At 38.5% G+C, this 23,184-nt stretch overlaps 1 long non-coding RNA gene and 1 pseudogene across 2 annotated transcripts in view; both read left to right on the forward strand.

Annotated features, from left to right (window-relative positions):
* Nucleotides 1-23,184, forward strand: part of LOC144577861 (uncharacterized) — a 70,949-nt gene that overhangs the window by 24,086 nt on the left and 23,679 nt on the right. For both annotated transcript variants that reach the window (XR_013522636.1, XR_013522630.1), the window contains 3 exons: nt 1,552-1,642; nt 3,588-3,742; nt 12,099-12,186. This is a non-coding gene — a long non-coding RNA (uncharacterized LOC144577861). The remainder of the gene's footprint in view (nt 1-1,551; nt 1,643-3,587; nt 3,743-12,098; nt 12,187-23,184) is intronic.
* Nucleotides 5,435-10,509, forward strand: LOC144578970 (glucose-6-phosphate 1-dehydrogenase pseudogene; annotated as a pseudogene).

Raw genomic sequence — 23,184 nt, forward strand, 5'->3', positions numbered from 1 at the left:
TTGTCTCCTCTTTCATTTCTGAGTTTCTTTTATTTGATAAACTTAGCTTCACAGAATTTTGGTTTTTCTTCTCTCAATTTTGTCAGTCTCTGATCTTTATTGTTCCCTTTCTTCTGCTTTTTGAAGCTTTGGGTTTAGTTTATTCCTCTTTTTCTAGTTTCTTAAGAAATAACTGTAGGTTATTGATATTAGCTCTTTCCCTTTCTGTATACATTTACAATCATAAACTTTCCTCTTAGTACTGTTTTTACTTCATTCTATAATTTGGTATGTTGCATTTTCATTCTCATTTGGCTAATTCATAAAGAAGAAATAACAACTGAAATATTTTACAGCTTTTCTTGTGTCTTTTTTCTTGACTTTTTGGTCATTGATGAGTATGTTGTTTAATTTCTACATATTTGTGGATTTTCCAATTTTATTTATGATAATGATTTTTAGTCTTATTTTATAATTATTTTCAAAGGCATTTTATATGATTTCAATTTCTTTTGAATTTGTGAAGGGCTTGTGTTGTGGCCTAACATGTGATCTCTCCTAAAGGTTGTTCCACAGTCACTTGAGAAGAATATCTGTTTTGGTGGTGTTTTCAGGAGTGTTTTATGTATCTGTGTTATGTCCAATTTGACTGTAGTATTGTTCAATTCCCCTATTTTTTCAATATCTTCTGTCTGTTGTATTTATCTGCTATGAAATTGTGATATTAAAATCTCCTACTATTAGTATGTTGCTGTTGCTCTCCAACTTCAGTTTTGTCAAAATAGTTTGATATATTTAGGTTTAGTATATAAATATTCATAATTGTTACATCTTACTGGTGAATTGACCCTTTTATCATTATATATCATTTTGTCTGTTATAAAAATGTTTAAGTGTATTTTTGTCTGATATAGCTGTTCCTGGTATGTTTTGGTTATCATATAAATAGATTGATTTTTCCCATCTTTTTGCTTGCAACCTATGTGTGTCCTTAGATCTAAAATGAGTCTGTTGTAGACAACTTACATTTGAATACGTTTTTTGTTTTCATTTTATAAAATCCATTCAGATGATCCACAATTTTTGTTTGGGGATTCTAATCCAATTAAATTTAAATTAATTACTGTTAAAGAAAGACTTACTCTTGCCACTTTGTTAATTGTTTCCTGTAGATCTTATAAGCTTTTGTACCTCCTTTTCTCTCATACTGGCATCTTTTACGATTTCACTGATTTAATTGTAGTGCTGTACTTTGATATCCTTTTCATGTCATCTTATGAATAGTCAAAGATATTTTCTTTGTGGTTACAATAGCAATTACATACAATATCTTAAAGTTATAGCAATGTATTTTAAACTGAGAACAAATTAACTTCAATCACATATGAAAACTCTTCTTTCTTATAGCTGGACACCCACATGCTATGTTATTCATGTCAAAATTACATCTTTATATATTATATACCCATTTTCATAAATTTCTTATTTTAAATGCTTTGCTATTTATATTATATAAACCAAAATTACTATAGTACAGATTAATGTATTTCTTCATTTGTTTTCTTTTCCCAGAGAATCTTATATTTTATATGACTTTGTTCCACTGTCCACTGGACTTTCATTGCAACTTGAAAGACTCTCTTTAACATTTCTTCTAGAAAAGGTAACATGGTAACAAACACTTTTGGCTTGATTATGTAGAAAAGTCTAATTTTTTATTTCTTTTTTTATAGGAGAGTTTTGTCAGATACAATATTCTGTTTTGACAGGTTTATATTTTTTCTAACAGCTTTTTGAATATATTATTCCACTCCCTTCTGGCCTGTAATGCTTTTTTGCTGATACGTTTCTGATAATCTCATGGAAGTTCCCTTTTATGTGATGAATCATAACTTAGAAAGTAACTTTCCAAAATGTTGTAGTGGGATATAATCATCCAGTATCATAAACTGAAAAGGGAACACATGAATCTAAGTGCTTTTTAATAAAAAATCACTGAAGTCTCCTTACTTAACACAGTTCCCTCAGACCAGTGGCAGACATAACTCTCTGTGTTGTTTCTGGAGGCTTCTGAGGATTCTTTATTGTAAATTGGGCTTGCAGCTTTATCCACTACTATTATAATACTCTCTTAATTATCTACTAACCAACTTTCAAATTTTGTTGCTATTATCATATCTCTTGTTCTTTATTTTTCTTCCAGGCTATTATTTTTAATGTATTTTTCATTACTTTATTTTGGGTTTACAAAGAAGATATTATAAGCATCTATAGAATTAATTATCTTAAGTGTTAATATTTCCCTGTAGATTCAAGCGAGGACTTTTTTATACCACTTTATGTTATTTTCTATGGTGCCAATAAAACATACTGTATATTTCATTTCCAGGGTCTTTATTATTAGTTTGTTACCAAAGAGAAGCCATCTAATTAAAAGATTATGATTACCACTCTAGTTCTTCTTTCTGTTAAGTGGTCCAGGACCACTGTTTTAGTTTAGTTTTTTTTTTTTTTTCTGCTATAAGGAACTACATGAGACTGGATAATTTAAAAGGAAAGAGGTTTTGGCTCCTTGTTACTTACGCAAATTTCTGTAACCTCCTTGAATTTCTCCTCAGAAAATGGGTTTTTCTTTTCTATTTCATTGCAGACTGAAAATTTTCCAAACGTTTATGCTCTGCTTCCTTTTTGAGCATAAGTTCCAATTCCAAACCATCTCTTTGTGAATGCATAAAACTGAATGCATTTAAGAGCCCCCAAGTTACATCTTGGATGCTTTGCTACTTTGAAATTTCTTCCACCAGACACCCTAAATCATCTCTCTCAAGTTCAAAATTTCACATATCTCCAGGGCAGGGGCAAAATGCCACAATCTGTTTGCTAAAGTATAGCAAGAGTAGCCTTTGCTCAAGTTCCCAACAAGTTCATTATCTTCATTTGAGACCACCTCAGTCTGGATTCATTGTCCATATCATGCATTTTGGTCAAAGCCATTAAACAGGTCTCCAGGAAGTTCCAAACTTTTTCACTGTCTTCTTCTAAGCCTCCAGACTGTTCCCACCCTCTGCCTGTTCTAGTTCCAAAGTCATTTTGACCTTTCTAGATATCTTTATGGAAGCATCTTACTCTTTGTACCAATTTACTGTATTATTTTGTTTTCATACTGCTATAAACAACTGCCTGAGACTGGGTAATAAATAAGGGAAAGAAGTTTAATTAACTCACAGTTCAGCATTGCTGAGGAGGCCTCAGGAAACTGACAATCATGGCAGAAGATGAAGGGGAAACAAGGTGCCTTCTTCACAAGGTGGCAGGAAGAAGTGCCAGATGAAAAAGGAAAAGCCTCTTATAAGACCATCAGATCTCTTGAGAACTCACTCAGTATTATGAAAACAACATGGGGGAAACTGCTTCCATGATTCAATTACCTCCACCTTGTTTATCCCTTAACAAATGGGGATTATGGGGATTATGGCATTATAATTCAGGCTGAGATTTGTGTGGGGAAACAAAGTCTAACCGTATAGGCTACTTTGCCACTCATAATTAAATGTTGTCATTTGGCCTCTGTCACAGTGTGTTTTCATTATTCTTTCTGAAATTTTTAGAACTATTTTAATGGCAGAATTCTCCACTTTCATCTGTGACTTAAAGAAGAAATTGCTAGACAACTCTTCATAGACACTACTTTTCTTCACAACAATGCATTTGTCATTACATAGTGCAAGGGGATGTCATCTGACACCCTCACAGATATTTTGAGGTAAGTTGTTGATTTGAGGTAAGTTGTTGAAGCAGTGAAGGTAAAAGTCCTTCACTACTTCTATCTTCTTAAGTCTTAGATTCCTCCTAATTTTCAACAAATAATATCTGACATCTCAACTTCATTTAGCATAGGTATGAAATACACACTCTATTCACTTTAGCAAACAATTTGAAACATTCCCACTCTTGAATCCACATGTTTAAAGATTAATTTTAAGTACTTCCATATAAAAATAGTTTTATCTAAGTTTGACTTATTTCCCCCTTAGCCTGAGCCTCTGTCTTCTACTTTGGTGCCAGACCTTGTTCTGTTCCCCTGGGACATACTCTTATCTAACTCTCATCGTAGTTCAGGACATTTGTCTCAATGTAACCATGGCAGAGGGTGTAGAATTCCTACAGTAAGATTTAGATAAAAATATGTGTTGGATTTAGATAAAAATATGTGTTGTTTAAAATAAAATGATAACACGTATATAGAAAAAGGAAACAGATCAGTTTCTGTTGTCAACAAAAGGTTTAGAAGGATTTTTTAATTTGCTTTATTCATAGTGTTCCCAATTTTCACTGAAAACCCTATTCCAATTTTCCATGTTCAGTCTTGTTCCAATTAATATCTTGATGGTCACTCAGCATTTATTGTGAAGCTGCAAAATTAATTTAGGCTTTAAACAGCGAATTGAAAAGGCAGATTCTGTATCTGATATTTTTGCAGCATGAGACTTATGGATGGTTAAATGATTGAAAAAAATTACAGAAACTTCCTGAACAAGTGAAAATTTTTAACCTGAAAATTTAAATGATCAGACAGATCTATCACTACTGAAAAGACAATTCACTTTAGCTAATTTTAAGGAGAGATAATTGTTACTATAAAATAAGTTATTAATCTAATATTAAGAGATCTGGGGGGGGCAATGATACATACTAAATTAAATATTCAGGAAATTCTTCCATTGCCCCATTGCTACACTACAGAATGAAGCTATCAAACAGAAGAGCCTACTTTGTGTAAAAAGTTGTATATAAAAGCTGCCTATTGAGATAAGAAGATGTCATCACTGCTTCTGGTCCCAGAGTCACATCCACTGTGACCTGATTCATATCAGCAAACTTGATGCATTTTGCCTTCCTCACTGTCTCCATGACCCAATTACAAATTCAAGTCATGTACCAGTGAAACTGCTTAGCACAATATATATCATGGCCAGAATCCTAGCATACTGGAAGAGAGTTAGAAGGAATCTTGAGCAAACCAATCTAAATTTTTTGCTTCACCTGATCATTTCAGAAAGAAAGGAAAAAGCATATTGAGTCAGTTTGTAGGTAATTCAGCTGGATATGTCAACACTGTGGCAAAGTGAGCTTCTCTGTTATTACAGCCTTATTTAGCATGGGCACTAAAGAATGTGAGAGCAGGGACATTCTCACAGTAAGTAAAACCAGAAATTCTCTACATTTGCTTTATGGCTAAAAGAATAATTGCTCTGAGGTCAATAGCTGTTCCAGTTCCTATAATATATCGGATGGTCAGGACTTATGTCAGAAATTTGGAATAGCAAAGCTGGAAAACTGGAATTAGTAGGCTGAGCTGTACATAATAGGCCACAAAGCTGCATATGTACATAATTTACATTAACACTTTTCAAGTGGGGTTAGGATACTATGTGAAAGATACATGACTGTTTTATTACTGCTACTGTAGTTTCAATCATATATCTTAATATTCTCCCAAGAGTGATTGACTGCTTCAAAAGTTAAGAAATCATTTTGTAACTGCTTATGCTTCTTGCTGGAAACCACATTTACCTTAATATAGTGTTTAAGATGTCAAAACACTGGGAGGGAGAGGAGTGTTGCATGGCATTTACTAATAAAATAACTTACATGGTAGGGTGAATGTTGGCTATAGGCCAGACATTGTCCTAAGTGCTTCACATATTTTAACTTATCTAATATACATAGCATTCTGTTAATACTCTGTTCTGCCCTGCTGGAAAGGCAGGATGGATACTCGTACATCAAAAATTCAGTTCAGATGTTGAGACTGATGTTGCTACATGCTCACACCAGGAGGATAGGAAAAGGTTTTCTGTATATATAACTGATGTCTAAAGGAACAGGAAGGTATCTCAAAATGTCTAAAGAAAGAAGAATGGCTTAAGATTTTTGTTATGAAGAGGGGTATGACTCGCGGTAAGAGGTCCTCTGCATGGGCAGGGGCTAAGACGATGTGATTCTTTCATCAGCAGCAAAGGACAGAGAAGCTAGGCTTTCTCATCAGCTTGTACATTTGTGGGGAACAAGGGAAAGAAGGAATTACAAAATCAAAAACTGATAAAGTCAACTATGAAAACATGGTTACAGATTCTTTATTATGTTTCAACCTTGCTTTTTGACTGCTGACTGTAACATGCCATATTGCAGTTAGTTGAATTTGGATATGTTTAAATCAGCCATTATGATGCTCTATGATGCCTTCATCCTGAGTGGATAAAGAAGATGAAAGTTCCCATTGAATGCCTTATTAAGATGTTGGCATTGTGTATTTTGATAAGTGAAATGCTCTACAATGCCTGCATCCTGGGGCAGGTAAGGAAGGTGAAAGTTCCCAATGAATGTCTTATTAAGATCTCTGCATTATGTATTTTGATAAGTGAAATGAGTGTCTTGGTCACATGAATAATATTTAGAATTCTGAAATAGATAAACGTGTTTGGGTGAGATCTTATATCTTGGCTTTAGTATATTTAGCCTATGTTGTGTTGTTTGTTAAATTGATTTATATTTTGGATTTCTATAAGGCAGGAGATTTCCAGAATTCATCACCTTAATGGAGGTAACTTTCATGCAGTGGCCCAAGAATCTGTAAAAATGTTCAGGTGGGCCTGATTAGCCAGGCCATCTAGCACTGATAGCTGCCTAAGGTTTGGCCAGTTGTGTCATTTGGGTCTGGTCTTCTATCAGAAAAGTCTCATTTAAGGGATGAAAGCAGAAGGGATGAAAAGCAGCAACTCTTCACTGAGTGTTGTCACATTCCTGGGTTCAATACTGTGCACAAAACATAAGAATTCATTCAAGTAATCTCAAGAGACTCCCCAGGTAGCCATGAGGTAGGGTAAAAACTTACCCTTTCAACACCATGGAATCTGATAAAATACTAAACTGAGCGGAGGCCAACCACTTTCCCATAAAAGGTATATACTGGTTGGGTGCAGTGGGTTATGCCTTAATCCCAGCACTTTGGGAGGCAGAGGTGGGTGCATCACCTGAGGTCAGGAATTTGAGACCAGTCTGGCCAACATGGAGAAACCCCATGTCTACTAAAAGTACAAAAATTAGCCTGGCATGGTGGTCAGCCCCTGTAATCCCAGCTACTCAGAAGGCTGAGGCAGGAGAAAAGCGTGAACCTAGGAGGTGGAGGTTGCAGTGAGCCAAGATTGCACCACTGCACTCGAGCCTGGGCCATAAGAGCGAGACTCTGGACTCCATCTCAGAAAGGAAAAAAAACAAAAAAAAGATTATCAGTTTGAATATTTTAAAGGAGAATTTCCAGAGGCACTCAGAATTGAACAGACTTGAAAAAAAAAGTGGGGGGATATACTAGAAGGTACAGGTTTGTTCCATCTGGTATCAGGGAGGCCTTGGTAGCCATGCAGAATTTGTGAGTCATTGCTTCCATGACCCGAGGCATACAGAATAGCAGGGTAAGGAGACTCACAAGTTCAGGGACTGTGAGCCCTTCTTTTTCCAGGAAAGCATAGTGTGCAACCAGCAACTGCCTCTCTGAGAGCATATATTGTGGGAAAAGGAAGATAGTGGTGGGTGTGGCAGGGGAGGATTCCTACACATGGGAGGGTTAAGGGAGACAACTGGATGATATTTTTAAAAAGCAAAGGGAAGGGAAAAGGATTACAGCAAAATAAACAATAGTGTGATAGAAGGAACAATGGTATAAGAAGGATAGAATGATGTACCAAAATTTTTTTTGAAAGAGGGTCATTTAGTACAGGGATGTTCTGAAAGACAATGTTCAACATGAGTAGGAATAATTTGATTAGAAGTGGTAGATGTGGAAATCGATTTTTATTTGAGTTATAAATGTTGAATAAGCAATTTAAGAATAAAAAGATAAAAATCACGTTATATTTCAGAAGGACATGGGTTTGAATAAAGATTCCTTCTCTTTTTCTTTTGAAAGGCATATATATTTTAAAGTAAATTTTATGGTGTGTATTCCATGTATACAACTTGATGTCATAAGATCCTCACATTTTTTTAAATGGCCGTGCACTTCCAAGCTGCCAGCATGGAGGGCAGCAGCGACGAAGTGCAGACAGCATCATGGCCGAGCAGGTGGCCTTGAGCCGGACCCAGGTGTGAGGGATCCTCTGGGAAGAGCTGTTCCGGGGACAATGCCTTCCATCAGTCGGATACACGCATAGTCATCATGATGGGTGCATCAGGTGAGCTGGCCAGGAGGAAGATCTACCCCTCCATCTGGTGGCTGTTCCGGGATGGCATTCTGCTGGAAAATACCTTCCTCATGGGCTACGCCCGCTCCCGCCTCACAGTGGCTGACATCCGCAAGCAAAGTGAGCCCTTCTTCAAGGCCAACGCAGAGGAGGAGCTCAAGCTGGAGGACTTCTTTACCCGCAACTCCTATGTGGCCGGCCAGTAAAATGATGCAGCCTCCGACTAGCACCTCAACAGCCACATGAACGCCTTCCACCGGGGATCACAGGCCAACCAGCTCTTCTACCTGGCCTTGCCTTCCACGGTCTATGAGGCCATCACCAAGAACATCCACAAGTCCTGCATGAGCCAGACAGGCTGGAACTGCATCATCGTGGAGAAGCCCTTCGGGAGGGAGCTGCAGAGCTCCGAGCGGCTGTCCAACCATATCTCCTCCCTGTTCCGCGAGGACCAGATCTATCGCATCGACCACTACCTGGTCAAGGAAATGGTGCAAAGCCTCATGGTGCTGAGATTTGCCAACAGGATCTTCAACTCCATCTGGAACCGAGACCACATCACCTGCGTGATCCTCACCTTCAAGGAGCCCTTTGGCACTGAGGGTCACAGAGGCTATTTCGATGAATTTGGGATCACCTGGGACATGATGCAGAGCCACCTCCTGCAGATGCTGTGTCTTGTGGCCATGGAGAAGCCCACCTCCACCAACTCGGATGATGTCCGTGATGAGCAGGTCAAGGTGTTGAAATGCATCTCAGGGGTACAGGCAAACAACGTAGTCCTGGGCCAGTACGTGAGGAACCCCGAGGGAGAGGGCAAGGCCACCAAAGGATACCAGATGCCCCCCTGGTGCCTCACGGGTCCACCACCACCATCTTTGCCGTCATCCTCTACCTGGAGAACTAGAGGTGGGATGGGGTGCCCTTCATCCTGCGCTATCGCAAGGCCGTTAATGAGCACAAGGCCGAGGTGAGGCTGCAGTTCCGCAAGGTGGCTGGTGACATCTTCCACCAGCAGTGCAGGCGCAATGAGCTGGTGATCCGCATGCGGCCCCACGAGGCCATATACATCAAGATGATGACCAAGAAGCCGAGCATGTTCTTCATCCCCGAGGAGTAGGAGCTGGACCTGACCTATGGCAACAGATGGAAGAACTGGAAGCTCCCTGGCACCTAGGAGCGCCTCCTCCTGGACGTCTTCTGTGGGAGCCAGATGTACTTCCTTTGCAGCAACGAGCTCCAGGAGGCCTGGCGGATCTTCACCCCATTGCTGCACCAGATGGAGCAGCAGAAGCCCCAGCCCATCCCCTACGTCTATGGCAGCCGAGTTCCGCAGAGGCAGATGAGCTGATGAAGAGAGTGGGTTTCAAGCACGAGGGTACCTTCAAGTGGGTGAACCCCCACAAGCTCTGAGCCCTGGGCGCCCCCCTCCACCCCCACCATAAGCCATCCTCCTTCCTGATTACCCAACCCCCACTGGAGTCGGGAGGGAGGACTCTGGGACCATTGGCCTCAGCTGCATTCAATCCTGGCCTTGGGCTCGGGTCACCCTGGCCCGCCCACTCATTGCTGCCACTACCCGACACCCCTACATTCCTCAGCTGCCAAGCACTCAAGACTCATGCTGTCACCATCCTGGGCCCCATATACCCTGCCTGAGCCAGCCTCCTCCCTCACTCCAGCCCCATAGAAGGAAGAAGGAGGGCGCCCATTCCTCTGTCCAGTAATGGGTGCCCTCCCCCTCATCCCTCAGGAGAGTGGGGCCTGGGCAGGAGAGAGGGATGCGGCGGGGAGGAAAGGGGTGAGCGCCCATGTGAGAGAACCTGCCTGTGGCCTTGCCAGCCAGCTTCAGTGCCACTTGACATTCCTCGTCATCAGCAACATCTCGAGCCTCCTGGATGTCCCCTGTCCCACCAACTCTGCACTCCAAGTCCACCCCATACTACTCATAGGTGGCCTCCCTATTACAAGAAAAGCAGAAGCAGCAGCTGGGACCCCTCCTGACCTCAATCCCCTGCCATTAAATCCACAAACAGCCAAGTAATAATAATAATAAATAAGCTCACATTTTTAGTACTTACAAAAATCTTTTAAAAATAGTATTTGTCTTAGATATATATAAAATACAAATTAGAAATTATGAATTCTATTCTCAGACTTAAATACTGCTAACAGTTTGTATTATATCTTGCCTGAAATACATTCTCATTCATGAAATCCTGTTACATATACTCCTCTGAAAAGAAATACTTCTGACAAGGTATCAGGGCCAAGAGATACTAATACATTATGATTTTAACATGAGCCATAATGTATAAATAAATAAATTAACATTTATCTAATTACTTTTATTGTCTTTTATTTACAAAATATATTTTTATTTGTTATATTTACAAAATATATTTCTTCTTGTTTTTGTGATAATTATTTATAGACCAAACATATTAGCTTACTTTCCCCATTATTCGCTTAGAAAAAAAAATTAACAAAGAGTACATATACACACACATATGTGAGGTCACTACCAGGAGTTTGTGAATGCTTATAAACTGAAAATAAAGATCCAGAAGTGAAAATTGCTCTTGGTGGAAGCAATAAAATAGATGTAGGTAGGTCTCTGAGGGAGAAGGCGAAATTTTGATCCATGAAATAAAGGAAAAGAATAGGCTTAGATAGAAACAGGATATTATTTTACTGAAAGGTGAGAAACAAGAAGAATGTGGTTACATGTGCATACAATAACTTGAGAGTATACTTGAAAGCAGTAATCTCTGGAAATAGCAGGTACAGAGGTAGGATAGATATCTGAGGAAAACTGAAATTTTATCATTGGTAGACAGAAAAAAAGGTAGGAAGAAACGAGAACTGGCAATTAAAATGAAATGAAAAGCAGTGGGATAATGTACTCGAAGCCTCACAAACCCACATAATAAAATGTTTCTTTTGATTTTCCAAAGTGTTTTGAGGACCTAGATTTAGGAACATTAATCCAATTAAAGGTGACAGAGTACAACGTAATTTTTCTCTTTAGAGTATAGTCTGGAGAGCAGTTGATGTGATATAGATGTAGTAAAGACCAGAAAAAGGAGAAAATGAAAAAAAGAAGATTATAGGATTGGGAGAATGAAGGAAGGACAGAATTTAAAAATGGGATGCTTTTATCCATAAATAGAGAAAAATACGTATGCAGAAGAAGGGAATTTTATGGCCTTCCAGATGTTGGGTAATTAATATATCATGGAGCTTATGAGAAAATAAATAAAATAATCACAGATCAAAATATTTCCTTTCAATGTTGAGCAACACTCTGGTTCAGCAACCTTAAAAACTATAAAACTATAAATTTTAAAAAATCAGATGTGTAAAGACATGTAAGAGTCAATGAAACAACAGAGATGAGATGAACAAGAATTCCAGAGAAGAAAGAGTTCTTTGTAGGTGAGCTGGCAAGCACCAGGCGTTTTGTCCTAGGAGTACTGCAGAATCTGGGTGTGAAGGGATCTGGTGCACCCAGGCAAACAGACTCCTCTTGAAAGGAAGAGAAACCAGCAGAGCTTGTGGTAATCACTCAGAGCTGTCGTTTGAAAATGGAAACTATGAGGCCAAACTCATAATCGTATTTTCCTTGGCCTAAAACACAGGCCTTATTTTAGGCTGCGGGTGAAGAGTTTGGTTGGAAGCTAAAAAACAGTGAAGTTTTCTGCAGTCTCATAGTGCTTGGCAAGTAACGGCCCCATGGAGGGAGAGATTCTGCCACAAGCACATGGCCAGTTCCTGTCCAGGCATTTGCCAGAGTTTGAAGCTGCTTGAAACAGGAAATTAAGAGCTGAACTCAAAACTTCCAAAGAAAACAACTAAATCTCTTTCATTCTTCCATAGATGAAGAGCCACAGCACCACTCACTGCTGAATCCAATGTCCAGGACACCTTCACTTCAGGGATAGAAGTGAATCCCCCTCTGACCAAGGTTAGTGTTAAAGTAATCAGCAAAACAAATGATGTTTAGTACAATTACTCTTACTGTAAAATGCAAGTAATAAAACCAACCTCACTAACTTTTGTAAAAATTAAAAGAGAAATATATTGTGTGTGTCTATATATATATGTATACATATACATGTATCTGTAAGAATATCTACGTTTAAATAGATAGATAGATAGTTCTTATCATGAGAGCTCTGCCCTCCTAACCTAGAAACCTTTAAAGGCCCAAACTCTTAACACCATCATATCGGGAATTAGGTTTCAACATACAAATCAGGGGTAAGCACACACATTCAGATGATGACACAGACTGACCTAACACAAACACAGCAAACAAGTTTTCCAAAGATGAGAATTGAAGAACCTGTGCAATGTATGATTCACATTTCATTCTAAAGAAAGACTCTTTCAATGAATTATATCCAAATAAATATCTTCAAATTCCTTAGAAATTAATAAGACTCTGGGTGCAGTGGCTCACGTCTGTAATTCCAGCAATTTGGGAGGCCAGGGCAGGTGGATCCCTTGCAATCAGGAGTTCCAGACCAGCCTGTCCAACATGGTGAAGCCTCATCTCTACTAAAAGTACAAAATTAGCTGGGTGGGGCTGGAGTGTGCTGGTAATCCCAGCTACTCAGGAAGCAGAAGCAGGAGAATCATGTGAACTGGGCAGGCAGAGGTTGCAGTGAGCCAAGACCATGCCGCTGTACTTCTGTTGGGGCAACAGAGCAAGACTGTCTCAAAAGAAAAAGTGATAGGAGAGGCAACAATATTGATAGTTTGTTTTAAATGTGTATAGCAATATGTATAGGCATCCCTCCCTTCATTTCACTTCGCTTTATTGCACTTCACATATTTTTTATTCTTTACAAATTGAAGGTTTGTGGCAACCCTGCTTCCAGGAAGTCTCTCAGTACCATGTTTCTCACAACATGTGTTTACTTTGTGTTGCTGTTACACATTTTGGTAATCAGCAATATTTACAGCTTTTTCATTATTATTATATCTGCTATGGCGATTTGTAATTAGTGCTTTTTGACATTACTATTGCAATATTTCTGGGGTGCCACATCCATGCCCATAGAGAACGCCAAGTTTAGCTGATAACTATTTTACCTGTACTGACTGCTTCATGGAATGACCATTTCCCCACCTCTCTACTTCCCTCTCTACTTCTTCACTGGCCACCCAATCCTATTCCTAGAGACACAGCAATATGGAAATGAGGACAATCAGTAACTCTGCAATGGCCTCTACATGTTCAAGGGACAGAAGGAGTTGCATGTCCCTAACTCTAAATAGAAAATTAGAAATAATTAAGATTAGTCAGAAAGGCATGTTGAAAGCCAAGAGAGACCTAAAGCTCGACCTCTGTGACAAACACAAGCCAAGTGTTCAATGCAAAGGAAAAGTTCTTGAAGGAAATTAAAGTGCTACTCCAGTGAACATAAGAGTGATAACGTGAAACAGCCTTATTGCTGATATAGAGAAAGTTTTAGTGGTTTGGCTAGCTTAAATCAGCCCCAATAATATCTTAAGCTAAAGACAGAAAATTACCCTAACTCTCTTCAATTCTCTGAAGGCTGAGAAAGGTGAGGAAGCTGCAGAAGAAAATGTAAAGCTGGTGGAAGCTGGTTCATGAAGCTTTAGGGGGAAAAACAAAAAGCTATCTCTGCTAACGTAAGAGTACAAGGTTAAGCAGCAAGTGCTAATGTAGAAACTACAGCAAGTTATCCAGAAGACCTAGCTAAGATAATTGATTAAGGCAGATTCACTAAACAGCAGATTTTTAATATAGATGAAGCAGCTTTATACTGGAAGAAGATGCAATATAAGACTTTCATAGCAAAAGAGAAGTTAATGTCTGGCTTCATAGTCTTAGAGGACAGGTTAACTCTTGGGGTACTTCAGCTGGTAACTTTAAAGCCAGTGCTCATTTACCATGCTGAAAATCTAAGAACCTTTAAGAATACTGCAAAATTCACTCTACCTGTGCTCTAAAATATAACAATGAAAATCCACATGACAACATATTTGTTTACAGCTTGATTTACTGAATCTTTTAAGCCCACTACTGAGACCTACTACTCAGGGAAAAAAAATAAAAAGACTGCTTTCAAAATATTACTGCCAACTGACAATGTATCTAGTCACCTAAGACTTCTGATGAAGATGGTCAAAGAGATTAATGTTGTTTCTATCCCACAAACACAACATTCATTTTGCAGCCTATGGATCAAGAAGTAATTTTACTTTCAAGTCTTATTACCTAAGAAATAAATATTCTAAGGCTATAGCTGCTGTAGATCATGATGGAGTTGATGGATCTGGGCAAAGTAAATTGAAAACCTTCTGAAGAAGATTCACCATTCTGGATGCCATTAAGAATATTCATGATTTGTGAGAAGAGGTCAAAAGATGAACATTAACAGGAGATTGGAAGAAGCTGATTCTAACCTTCATGGTTGACTTTGAGAGAGGTTCAAGATTGTTGTGGAGGAAGTAACTGCAGATTTGGTAAACATGGTAAAACAAATAGAATTAGATGTGGAACCTGAAGATATTACTGAATTTCATAATCAAATTTTAATGGGTTACAAGTTGCTTCTCATGAATGATCTAAAAAAGTGGTTTCTTGAGATGGAAGCTACTCCTGGTGAAGATACTGCGAACGTTGTTGAAACGTCAATAAAAATTTTTGATTAGTACATAAACTTAATTGATGAAACTGCCCTGAGGTTTGAGGGAATTTTCTCCAATTATGAAAGAAGTTCTACTGTAGTTAAAATGCTGTCAATTAGCATCACATGCTACAGAGAAATCTTTCATGAAGAGTCCATTAATGTGGCAAACATCATTATTGTCTTATTTTGGAAATTACCACAGCCACTCTAACCTTTAGCCACCACTGCCCTGATCAGTCAGCAGCCAATAGCAGCAAGTTGAAATCATCCACCAAAAAAAAGATTACTACAGGCCAGGCGTGGTGGCTCATGCCTATAATCCCAGCACTTTGGGAGGCTGAGGCAAGTGGATCACGAGGTCAGAAGATCAAGACCATCCTAGCCAACGTGGTGAAACCCTGTCTCTACTAAAAATACAAAAATTAGCTGGGCATGGTGGTATATGCCTGTAGTCCCAGCTACTCTAGAGGCTGAAGCAGGAGAATCGCTTGAACCCAAGAGGCGGAGGTTGCAGTGAGCTGAGATCAAGGCACTGGATTCCAGCCTAAACACCAAAGCAAGACTCCATCTCAAAAAAAAAAAAAAAGATTACTTGCTGAATATTCACGATTGTCAGCATTTTTTACAATAAAATATTTTAAAGTTAAGATATGAATATTGTTTGCAAGACATGACATAGCATACTTAATGTACCTCTGTATAGGATAAATATCATTTTTATATGCACTCAGAAACCAAAATTATTTGTGACTTTTTTTTTTTTTTTTTTTTTTTTTGAGATGGAGTTTCACTCTTGCTACCCAGGCTGGAGTGCAATGGCCCGATCTCGGCTCACCGCAACCTTTGCCTCCTGGGTTCAGGCAATTCTCCTGCCTCAGCCTCCTGAGTAGCTGGGATTACAGGCACGTGCCACCATGCCCAGCTAATTTTTTGTATTTTTAGTAGAGATGGGGTTTCACCATGTTGACCAGGATGGTCTCCATCTGTTGACCTCGTGATCCACCTGCCTCGGCCTCCCAAAGTGCCGGGATTACAGGCATGAGCCACCACGCCCGACTGTTTTTATTTTGACAGCGGCTTTATTGTGGTGATCTGGATCTGAACCTGCAATATCTCTGAGGTATGCCTGAATGGCGTTTTTATTTCATGGTATGTTTCATCATGCACAGCAATATTTCCCAAACAAAGAGTCCCTCCCATTATTATTGTTCCTCAGCTACGAAAATCCTTTAGGATAATTGCTGTTGAAATTGTGGTTATTAGAGTGAGAACATTTGAGTAGCTCCCTCCAAAGAACCTAGGTATATCACAATACATATATTTATTATTAGGTCATCTGTATTCTAATGAGGCCAAAACTTATTTTTTAAAGTTATAAAGAAGGATTTAAGATCTATGTCACCTCTGTGAATAGCATGCTTTATAGTCATAGGCTCAGAGTAAGTAGAAGCCGCCAAATATCCCTGATCCCTTCAGACTAGTTTTTTTTTTTAATTGTACAAGTAAAAATGCTTTGTTTTTAAATGTTTGTCAACTACATTTATCTAATATTCTAAGTGACAGGAAATTGATGGAAGAAGCAATTGAAACAAGAAAACAATTTTTTTTTTAAGAAATAATTTCAACTTTTATTTTAGATTCAGAGTTTTTTTTTCTCTTTTAAGAAATAACTTCAACATTTATTTTAGATTCAGCCAAAGTTAAACAAAGACTGTTAAGTCTCCTGGACTTACATATGCAGGTTTGGTACCTGGGTATATTGCATGATTCTGAGGTTTGGGGTACGATTGATCCTGTCACCCAGGCAATGAGCATTCATAGTACCCAATAAGTACTTTTTCAACATTTCTCCCCTTTCCTACCTCCCCCCATTAGTCACCAGTTTCTTTGTTGCCATTTCTGTGTGTATGAGTACCCAAAATTTAGCTCCCACTTATAAATGAGAATATGTGGTATTTTATTTTCTATTCCTGCATCCATTCACTTAGGATAATGGCCTCCAGCTACATCCATGTTGCTGCTGAGGACATAATTTCAATAATTTCTATAATATGGTGTATATGTACCACATTGTTTTTATTCAGTCCACCATTGATGGGCACCTAGGTTGATCCCACATCTTTGCTATTGTGAATACCGTTACAGTGAACTTTTGAGTGTGTGTGTCTTTTTGGTAGAATGAAATACTTGCTTTTGAATATATATCTAGCACTAGCATGGAATGTTTTTCTATTTGTTTGCGTCATCTATGATTTCTTTTGTTGCCAAAGGGGAAAGGGACACTGGCCCTATTCCCTTTCCGATCAGGTGTGCCCCAGGTTCTTGTCCTTCAATGACCCAAGAATGGGAAAGAGGACACCTTGCCAGCTGTGGTGAGCACCTTGGAGTAAATACTGGACCCAAAAAGTTTTTTCAGGAAGTGATTTATTTAGGCAGAGGAAGAGAGAGAAAAAAAGAGAAGGAGGAGACAGAGAAACAGCTAGCTGTCACACTGAGTGAGGAGAAAGAAAAGCCACTCTCACACTGAGTGAGAAGGGTTCCCAGAGGGGGAAAATCAGGGAAGGAAAGCTCCTCTCACACTGAGTGAGAGAATCTAGAAAGATGGAATCCAGGAGAGAGAAAGCAGCTTCCACACTGAGTGGAAGGGGACCCCTGAGGGGGAAATCCCCGAGAGAGAGAAAGCTTCCACAAAGATGGTGGAAGGGGACTCAAAGATGGAATCCAAGGAGGTGAGGAAAAAGGGGACTTTTAACCTGGAAGGAATTTCCACCTTCTCCAAGCCCCCTGGCCAACGAAAAGAGTTACTTTAAACTTCTGCTGGAGTGATTGATCTTTGATCCTTTCCCGAGGGAACCAAAGTTAAAGACTGTTAAGTCTCCCTGATGGAGACAAGGGGAAGGCAGGTAGGACATGTCGCTGGGAAGTTCCTGCCCTAGAAACTACGCCCTCTTGTGGACGCGGGAAGAGAACACATTCCCTCGCTTTCAGCAGTGTTTTGTATTTCTTGTAGAGATCTTTAAACTCCTTTGCTAAATGTATTTCTAGGGTTTTTTTTGAGGCTGTTGTAAATGGGATCGCATTCTTGATTTGACTCTTAGCTTGAACATTATTGACATACAGAAATGCTACTGGTTTGTACGTTGATTTTGTATCCTGAAACTTTACTGAAGTTACTTCTTAGTTCCAGGAGCCACTTGGTTTAAGGTTTTCTAGGTATAGAATTATATTGCTGGTGAAAAGTAGTAGCTTGCCTTCTTATCCTATTTGGATGCCTTTTATTTCTTTCTCTTTCCTAATTGCACTGGCTAACTCTTCCAGTACTATGTTAAATAGAGTGGTGAAAATGGGCATCCTTGTCTTGTTCTAGTTCTCTGAAGGAGAATGCTTCTAACTTTTGCCCATTCAGTACTACATTGGCTGTGGGTTTGCCATAGATGGCTTTTATTATTTTCAACCATGTCCTGTTAATGCCTAGTTTGTTGAGGGTTTTTTTCATATGGGATGTTGGATTTTATCAAAAGATTTTTCCACATCAAGGGTATCAAAATCATGATATCTGATCGGTAAGGCTAGAAAATTGGTTCCAGACAATGCTTTGAGATTCAACTACTATATATTAGAAATGAAGTGTCTTCATATTACCATCCTAGTACAGCTTATAGCCACAGAAAATAATCTTCACAACTACTTTCAAATGAAAATCTGAGTTAGATAAAATAATTCGCATGAAATGAGTATTTTTTTAAAATGCTAGGATGCATATATAATATATATGACATTATTTCTTGTTTTCTATTTTTATTGACAATATAAATTATCAGTAGTACCATAGCCATTTCATTTTTGCTGTTGTACACAAAAATGTTTTTATAAAATACATTACGAACAGACTTATATGAATGGCATTCAGTATATCTTATACCTGCCTATCCATTAACTCTGTGAAATCAGCACCTTACATTCTTAGTTTAATGCTGTGCCTATAATCTAGCTCCAAAAGGAACATAAATTTTCTCATATATTTTAATCTGTCATGCTTAACATCAAATCTAGAATTCTGGAACAGAGAAGTAAGTAGGGTGATTTATGAAAGCACAGAGACCAAAATGATACCACACACACACACACACACACACACACACACACACACACACACACACAATGTATCATAATCCAAAGAAGATTAAAACTACTTATAATTAAAAATAATGCAATAATAAAAAGCAAAGCATTTTTATTTGGATTTTATTCGGACACAAAAAAGTTTAGACTGAGGATGAGAAACTATGTGGTAAGTGTGATTACTAATTTAACTTGATTGTGTAACATTGGACATAAAACAAACAAACTATTGTTAAACTCATGAGTTGCTTTTTATGGATCACCAAAGTTAGTAGTTTCCTGAGATGTAATCTATTATTGGAGAAGACGAGCTGAATATTGTTGAAATGTCAACAAAATATTTACAATATTGCCTAAACCTGCTGGATAAGGCAGTGGCAGGATTTGAGAGGATTTTTTTCCAATTTTGAAGGAAGTTCTGCTGTTGGTAAAATGCTATCAAACAGCATTGCATAGCATGCTATAGAGAAATAGTTCAAGAAAGAAAGTAGCAATTAGTGCTGCAAACTTCAATGTTATCTTATTTTAAGAAATTGCTACAGCTACCTCAACCTTCAGCAACTACCACCCTGATCAATCAGCAGCCATCAACAATGAGGCAAGAACCTCTACCAGCAATATGATTCCCACTCAGTGGAGTTTCACATAATTATTAGCATTCTTTTTTTTTTTTTTTTTTTTCTCGAGACGGAGTTTCGCTCTTGTTACCCAGGCTGGAGTGCAATGGCGCGATCTCGGCTCACCACAACCTCCGCCTCCTGGGTTCAGGCAATTCTCCTGCCTCAGCCTCCTGAGTAGCTGGGATTATAGGCACGCGCCACCGTGCCCAGCTAATTTTTTGTATTTTTTAGTAGAGACGGGATTTCACCATGTTGACCAGGATGGTCTCGATCTCTGACCTTGTGATCCACCCGCCTTGGCCTCCCAAAGTGCTGGGATTACATAATTGTTAGCATTCTTTAGCAGTAAGCAATAATTTATTTCTAAATTATAATACATATATTGATTTTTAGACATAATGCTATTGCACACTTTTTTTTTTTTTGACAAAGCTTCACTCTGTCACCCAGGCTAGAGTGCAATGACATGATCTCAGCTCACTGCAACTTCCACCTTCCAGGTTCAAGTGATTCTCGTGCCTCAGCCTCCTGAGTAGCTAGGATTACAGGTCCTCGATATCATGCCAGACTAGTTTTTGTATTTTTATCAGAGATGGATTTTCACCATGTTGCCAGGCTGGTCTCAAACTCCTGACCTCAGGTGATTCATCTGCCTTGGCCTCCTGAAGTTCTGGGATTACAGGCGTGAGCCAGCACACTCAGCTGCTATTGTCCTTTTAAAAACTTACAGTATAGTCTAATCATAACTTGTATATGTACTGGAAATAAAAACTATTTTGAAACACTTTACTGTGATATTTGCATTATTGCAATGGCGAACCTAACCAGCAATATCTCTGAGGTTTTCCTGTACTTAGTTGAGCATATGGCAATCACATTTTCCTTCAGGTTTAGTTTGTTTTTTGCGGGGGCAAGATGGGCAAATTAATTGGAAATATCAGTTACTAGTACCTTTGCACCCTTTAGCATTTAAGGATGGCATTGTTCCCTGGAAATTTTTATGGGAGTGTTTTATTTTGATTTAATTCCTATTTCAGAGGCTTCTCTCTGGCTGTTCTGTTTATATTAGCTCTTAATCTATTGCACAAACATCCAAAATGGTGGAATTGTATGATTTAACAAGTATGTTTATTCTAATAATACCTTTTGGGACTGGGTAAATAAATGACCACCCTGTAGTACTGTAGATATACCCAGTTTACCCATTGTGATCTGCGCCAATCTACTTCATTTATTACCTGATTGTCATATACCATAACATATCTTCCTAGGTCAGGAACCAATACCAAAATATTTCACATATGAAATATATCTAATTACACTCTATATTCTGAGACTGGATAATTAACCACACAAGATATTTGTAGTGCCAATGGAACCACTATGAGTCAGACCCAAGCCAGAATGAGCTTCAACTATCATCTAACTTGCACAAGTTTTCTCTGATTCATGGCCTATGTTGGATTTTAGATCACTGAATATCAATGTCAATTTAGAGCCAGCATCTAATAATCCCTGTATTAGCCCATTTCACATTGCTATAAAGAACTACCTGAGACTCAGTAATTTATGAAGTAAACAGGTTTAATGGTGACTCAATTAAAGACTCATAGTTCTGTAGACTGTACAGGAAGCATGACTCAGAGACCTCAGGAAACTTACAATCATAGCAAAAGTGCAAAGGGGAAGCAGGCTCAGTCTTCACATGATGGCAAGAGAGAGAGTGAAGGGGGAAATGCATCACACTTTTAAACAACCAGATTTGTGAGAACTCACTCACTATTATGAGAATATCATGGGGTAAATCCGTCCCAATGATGCAATCTCCTCCTACCAGGGCCTCCCCTAACACTGGGGATTGCAATTGAACATGAGATGTGAGTGGGTACACAGAATCAAACCATATCAACCCCTAACAGTTTTGAGCATTTCACGTCTCTAATGTATAGTGATAAGATAAATTTATGGTGTGCCTGCAGTGTTATAGAATACTTCCAGAGTTTCTGGATTCCTCCTTATCAAAGGTCTGTTGTGTGATCTGGTTAGGTGGATGGGTAAGAAGTCATGAATCTCCACTCTATTGGTTCAACTTCTTTGTCTTACTATTAAACTTATAAAAATAATCATTTTTACTATTTGCAAAACGTTATGGGAGACCGTAGTTTAAGATTTTTCTATTTCTTGCAATTTCTTGAGTCTATAACCAATTAGCCACATACTCAGACACCTGATGGCTTGCATTTATCTTTGCCTTTGATGGTTAATAGTACGATTTGCTACTCTGGTAGAATCCAATAATTCCTATGGATAGCAGGAAACGCAATTCATTGCAACATCATCTAACATCCTCTATGGCCTACAAAAGTCAGTAAGCTCAGAGGTGACTGTACATCTCTTCAAGGATGCTCAAATACCTTTGGAAATATTTACTTCACTCCATATTACTCCTTTTCAGTTTTTAATCTGTTTCCTTCTGAGAAATTTACCTTTACCTATATAAATAGGTGAGGGTAAACAACTTTTTAAAAACGTATTTTTACGGGCTATCTTCTTCCATACTATGTTTTATGTTTCTGTGACTGGGATATTTTGAGATTTAGATTTCACTCTAGGCTGGAGGCAATTAGAGTTTGTGGGTTGAGATCCTGAAGAGTTTTGGTTTGTGTGGCAACTGTACCTGGTAAAGTCGTTGGAAGTTGTTATGCAGGGATGGGGATGGCTAGTTTCCTCCAATAGTGAGGCAAAGACAATTTGGCTGATGAAGGAGTTTCAAGTATCGAGGGAGCTTAAGGTTTTTAATCTCATCTGATTCTTTACAAATGTCCCCCTTCCATGTATCAAGGCCCCACTTCTTGGTTGATTGCCACTGACTGTATATTAACTAACTTAAGTGGTCCTATAGGACTAAGATTATTATTAGTGCCACAACTCTGAAACACTCAAAAGGCCCTGGGATAGCTACACATTTCTCCATGTATGCTTTGAATGCAAGAAAAAAAGAGTCTCTTTAAAGCTACCATCAAGGTTTTAAAATAATTTTTGTTAATGCTATCATTGTTGCCTTCACTTAGCACTTGAGGTCTCAGATTCAGAAAGATGCCTCATAATTAATGTTCAGGTTCACTATGCAAAGATAAAATTGGGAAATGGAGATTCAACCTCAGAGAAATTGAATGGCTTGGTTTTAAAAATTTTGTGTCTGTGTCTTTCTTTGTCACTAAGCATATAGTCGACCAAAGCACACGTTGGCATTTGAAAAGAGTGGTGTGTGTGGCAGGAGTTTTCTCAGTCTCTTTTCATGAGGTAGACTTTTTGTGCGTCTCTATCAGATCCAGGCTTCAAGCAGAGAGCCTAATTTCAATCATGCTTCTGGTCATGGGTAGCAAACCAGCGCAACCACTGCGCAATTATAGCTCAGAGATCTGTGACCTAAAAACCTCATCTCCAACTCTTGTAGGAATTTTTCTGTCATACACAGTTATATTTTTCTTTCTATAGCTCAGTTATCTTAGAGATTTTTCTCCATTGCATTTGTTAAGTAAACGTCATATGTTG

Source organism: Callithrix jacchus, chromosome 1 (assembly GCF_049354715.1).
Source record: "Callithrix jacchus isolate 240 chromosome 1, calJac240_pri, whole genome shotgun sequence".
NCBI classification, from domain to species: domain Eukaryota; kingdom Metazoa; phylum Chordata; class Mammalia; order Primates; family Cebidae; genus Callithrix; species Callithrix jacchus.